This window comes from Oncorhynchus keta, unplaced genomic scaffold (assembly GCF_023373465.1).
Source record: "Oncorhynchus keta strain PuntledgeMale-10-30-2019 unplaced genomic scaffold, Oket_V2 Un_contig_5434_pilon_pilon, whole genome shotgun sequence".
NCBI lineage: Eukaryota > Metazoa > Chordata > Actinopteri > Salmoniformes > Salmonidae > Oncorhynchus > Oncorhynchus keta.
Genome location: NW_026288291.1, coordinates 2,501 through 8,584, shown reverse-complemented (window position 1 = coordinate 8,584; position 6,084 = coordinate 2,501).

Genomic DNA, 6,084 nt, shown 5'->3' with positions numbered 1-6,084 from the left:
TCACCCTCTCCCTCTCTCTCTCTCTCCATCTTTCTATCTACTATGTCTCTCTCTCCCTCCCTCTCTCCCTCTCTCTCTCTCTCTCTCTCTCTACTATGTCTCTCTCTCCTCTCTATCCGCCTTTCTCTCTCTCTCTCTCTCTCTCTCTCTCTCTCTCTCTACTCTCTCTCTCTCTCTCTCTCTACTCTGTCTCTCTCTCTCTATACTATGTCTTTCTCTCCTCTCTCTCTCTGTCTCTCTCTCTCTCTCTCCGTCTTTCTCTCTACTATGTCCCCCCCCCTCTCTCTCTCTCTCTCTCTCCTCTCTACTCTGTCTTTCTCTACTCTCTCTCTCTCTCTCTCTCTCTGTCTCTCTCTCTCTATACTATGTCTTTCTCTCCTCTCTCTCTCTGTCTCTCTCTACTCCGTCTTTCTCTCTACTCCCCCTCTCTCTCTCTCTCTCTCTCTCTCTCTCTCTCTCTCTCTCTCTCTCTCTCTCTCTCTCTCTCTCTCTCTCTCTCTCTCTCTCTCTCTCTACTCCGTCTCTCTCTCTACTCCGTCTTTCTCTCTACTATGTCTTTCTCTCTACTATGTCTCTCTCTCTCTCTCTCTCCCTCTCTCTCTCTCTCTCTCTCTCCTCTCTCTCTCTCTCTCTCTCTCTCTCTACTCCGTCTTTCTCTCTACTATGTCTCTCTCTCCCTCTCTCTCTCACCCTCTCCCTCTCTCTCTCTCTCCGTCTTTCTATCTACTATGTCTCTCTCTCCCTCCCTCTCTCCCTCTCTCTCTCTCTCTCTCTCTACTATGTCTCTCTCTCTCCCTCTCTACTCCGTCTTTCTCTCTACTATGTCTCTCTCTCCCTCTCTCTCTCCCTCTCTCGCTCTCTCTCTCTCTCTCTCTCTCTCCCTCTTTCTCTCTACTCCGTCTTTCTCTCTACTATGTCTCTCTCTCTCCCTCTCTCTCTACTCCGTCTTTCTCTCTACTATGTCTCTCTCTCTCTCTCTCTCTCTCTCTCCCTCCCTCCCTCCCTCCCTACCTCCCTCCCTCCCTCCCTCCCTCCCTCCCTCTCTCCTGTAAGCAGGGGATGAACAGAGAAGGAGTTTGAAGAGAGAAGAGAAGCCAAAAGACAGCAGGAAAAGTAAGGTGTTTTTAGGGGGCAGCTGTGTTTTATTAACTCAGTCATAATGCCCCTAAAAACCCTTATTGCTCTTTGCACTTTCCAGCAGCAACATGTATCTGTGGATTGGTTACTGGATGGCCTTACTGTAACGTTGTAGTGATGTAGTACTAGTATGTGTAGGGATCCCCATTAGGATCCCCTGCCAAGGCAGCAGCTACTCTTCCAGGGGCCAGAAAAATTACACCAGTTATACAATTTTAAAAAACACGACAATACAGTCATAACAGAACACTACCACATATCTACAACACACTAAGGGTGTGTCCTCAGGACCCTACTACACTACCACATATCTACAACACACTAAGGGTGTGTCCTCAGGACCCTACTCCACTACCACATATCTACAACACACTAAGGGTGTGTCCTCGGGACCCTACTACACTACCACATATCTACAACACACTAAGGGTGTGTCCTCAGGACCCTACTCTACTACCACATATCTACAACACACTAAGGGTGTGTCCTCAGGACCCTACTCCACTACCACATATCTACAACACACTAAGGGTGTGTCCTCAGGACCCTACTCTACTACCACATATCTACAACACACTAAGGGTGTGTCCTCAGGACCCTACTCCACTACCACATATCTACTCTAAGGGTGTGTCCTCAGGACCCTACTCCACTACCACATATCTACTCTAAGGGTGTGTCCTCAGGACCCTACTCCACTACCACACATCTACAACACACTAAGGGTGTGTTCTCAGGACCCTACTCCACTACCACATATCTACGCTAAGGGTGTGTCCTCAGGACCCTACTCCACTACCACATATCTACAACACACTAAGGACCCTACTGTCCTCAGGACCCTACTCCACTACCACATATCTACTCTAAGGGTGTTTCCTCAGGACCCTACTTCACTACCACATATCTACAACACACTAAGGGTGTGTCCTCAGGACCCTACTCCACTACCACATATCTACAACACACTAAGGGTGTGTCCTCAGGACCCTACTCCTACGTGGTCCTGTAGCTCAGTTGGTAGAGCATGGTGCTTGTAACGCCAGGGTAGTGGGTTCGATCCCGGGACCACCCATACGTAGAATGTATGCACACATGACTGTAAGTCGCTTTGGATAAAAGCGTCTGCTAAATGGCATATATTACTCCACTACCACATATCTACAACACACTAAGGGTGTGTCCTCAGGACCCTAATCCACTACCACATATCTACAACACACTAAGGGTGTGTCCTCAGGACCCTACTCCACTACCACATATCTACAACACACTAAGGGTGTGTCCTCAGGACCCTACTCCACTACCACATATCTACAACACACTAAGGGTGTGTCCTCAGGACCCTACTCCACTACCACATATCTACAACACACTAAGGGTGTGTCCTCAGGACCCTACTACACTACCACATATCTACAACACACTAAGGGTGTGTCCTCAGGACCCTACTCCACTACCACATATCTACAACACACTAAGGGTGTGTCCTCAGGACCCTACTACACTACCACATATCTACAACACACTAAGGGTGTGTCCTCAGGACCCTACTCCACTACCACATATCTACAACACACTAAGGGTGTGTCCTCAGGACCCTACTCCACTACCACATATCTACAACACACTAAGGGTGTGTCCTCAGGACCCTACTCCACTACCACATATCTACAACACACTAAGGGTGTGTCCTCAGGACCCTACTCCACTACCACATATCTACAACACACTAAGGGTGTGTCCTCAGGACCCTACTACACTACCACATATCTACAACACACTAAGGGTGTGTCCTCAGGACCCTACTACACTACTACATATCTACAACACACTAAGGGTGTGTCCTCAGGACCCTACTACACTACCACATATCTACAACACACTAAGGGTGTGTCCTCAGGACCCTACTACACTACCACATATCTACAACACACTAAGGGTGTGTCCTCAGGACCCTACTCCACTACCACATATCTACAACACACTAAGGGTGTGTCCTCAGGACCCTACTACATATCTACAACACACTAAGGGTGTGTCCTCAGGACCCTACTACATATCTACAACACACTAAGGGTGTGTCCTCAGGACCCTACTACACTACCACATATCTACAACACACTAAGGGTGTGTCCTCAGGACCCTACTCCACTACCACATATCTACAACACACTAAGGGTGTGTCCTCAGGACCCTACTACATATCTACAACACACTAAGGGTGTGTCCTCAGGACCCTACTACATATCTACAACACACTAAGGGTGTGTCCTCAGGACCCTACTACACTACCACATATCTACAACACACTAAGGGTGTGTCCTCAGGACCCTACTCCACTACCACATATCTACAACACACTAAGGGTGTGTCCTCAGGACCCTACTCCACTACCACATATCTACAACACACTAAGGGTGTGTCCTCAGGACCCTACTCCACTACCACATATCTACAACACACTAAGGGTGTGTCCTCAGGACCCTACTACACTACCACATATCTACAACACACTAAGGGTGTGTCCTCAGGACCCTACTACACTACCACATATCTACAACACACTAAGGGTGTGTCCTCAGGACCCTACTCCACTACCACATATCTACAACACACTAAGGGTGTGTCCTCAGGACCCTACTCCACTACCACATATCTACAACACACTAAGGGTGTGTCCTCAGGACCCTACTCCACTACCACATATCTACAACACACTAAGGGTGTGTCCTCAGGACCCTACTCCACTACCACATATCTACAACACACTAAGGGTGTGTCCTCAGGACCCTACTCCACTACCACATATCTACAACACACTAAGGGTGTGTCCTCAGGACCCTACTCCACTACCACATATCTACAACACACTAAGGGTGTGTCCTCAGGACCCTACTCACTACTACATATCTACAACACACTAAGGGTGTGTCCTCAGGACCCTACTCCACTACTACATATCTACAACACACTAAGGGTGTGTCCTCAGGACCCTACTACACTACCACATATCTACAACACACTAAGGGTGTGTCCTCAGGACCCTACTCCACTACTACATATCTACAACACACTAAGGGTGTGTCCTCAGGACCCTACTCCACTACTACATATCTACAACACACTAAGGGTGTGTCCTCAGGACCCTACTACACTACCACATATCTACAACACACTAAGGGTGTGTCCTCAGGACCCTACTCCACTACTACATATCTACAACACACTAAGGGTGTGTCCTCAGGACCCTACTCCACTACTACATATCTACAACACACTAAGGGTGTGTCCTCAGGACCCTACTACACTACCACATATCTACAACACACTAAGGGTGTGTCCTCAGGACCCTACTACACTACCACATATCTACAACACACTAAGGGTGTGTCCTCAGGACCCTACTCCACTACTACATATCTACAACACACTAAGGGTGTGTCCTCAGGACCCTACTCCACTACCACATATCTACAACACACTAAGGGTGTGTCCTCAGGACCCTACTCCACTACCACATATCTACAACACACTAAGGGTGTGTCCTCAGGACCCTACTCCACTACCACATATCTACAACACACTAAGGGTGTGTCCTCAGGACCCTACTCCACTACCACATATCTACAACACACTAAGGGTGTGTCCTCAGGACCCTACTCCACTACCACATATCTACAACACAACATCCACGGGTAAATGTCATCGTGTGTTTGTGTTGCTTCACAATCCCAGTTGTTCCATAAGGTGTATTTTTATCTATTTTAAAAATTTGATCTGATTCTGCTGCTGCGTCAGTTACCTGATGTGGAATAGAGTTCCATGTAGTCGTGGCTCTATGTAGTACTGTGGAATAGAGTTCCATGTAGTCATGGCTCTATGTAGTACTGTGGAATAGAGTTCCATGTAGTCATGGTTCTATGTAGTACTGTGGAATAGAGTTCCATGTAGTCATGGCTCTATGTAGTACTGTGGAATAGAGTTCCATGTAGTCATGGCTCTATGTAGTACTGTGGAATAGAGTTCCATGTAGTCATGGCTCTATGTAGTACTGTGGAATAGAGTTCCATGTAGTCATGGCTCTATGTAGTACTGTGGAATAGAGTTCCATGTAGTCGTGTCTCTATGTAGTACTGTGGAATAGAGTTCCATGTAGTCGTGGCTCTATGTAGTACTGTGGAATAGAGTTCCATGTAGTCATGGCTCTATGTAGTACTGTGGAATAGAGTTCCATGTAGTCATGGCTCTATGTAGTACTGTGGAATAGAGTTCCATGTAGTCATGGCTCTATGTAGTACTGTGGAACAGAGTTCCATGTAGTCATGGTTCTATGTAGTACTGTGGAACAGAGTTCCATGTAGTCATGGCTCTATGTAGTACTGTGGAATAGAGTTCCATGTAGTCATGGCTCTATGTGGTACTGTGGAATAGAGTTCCATGTAGTCATGGCTCTATGTAGTACTGTGGAATAGAGTTCCATGTAGTCATGGCTCTATGTAGTACTGTGGAATAGAGTTCCATGTAGTCATGGCTCTATGTAGTACTGTGGAATAGAGTTCCATGTAGTCATGGCTCTATGTAGTACTGTGGAATAGAGTTCCATGTAGTCATGGCTCTATGTAGTACTGTGGAATAGAGTTCCATGTAGTCATGGCTCTATGTAGTACTGTGGAATAGAGTTCCATGTAGTCATGGCTCTATGTAGTACTGTGGAATAGAGTTCCATGTAGTCATGGCTCTATGTAGTACTGTGGAATAGAGTTCCATGTAGTCATGGCTCTATGTAGTACTGTGGAATAGAGTTCCATGTAGTCATGGCTCTATGTAGTACTGTGGAATAGAGTTCCATGTAGTCATGGCTCTATGTAGTACTGTGGAATAGAGTTCCATGTACCCCTGGCTCTATGTAGTACTGTGGAATAGAGTTCCATGTAGTCATGGCTC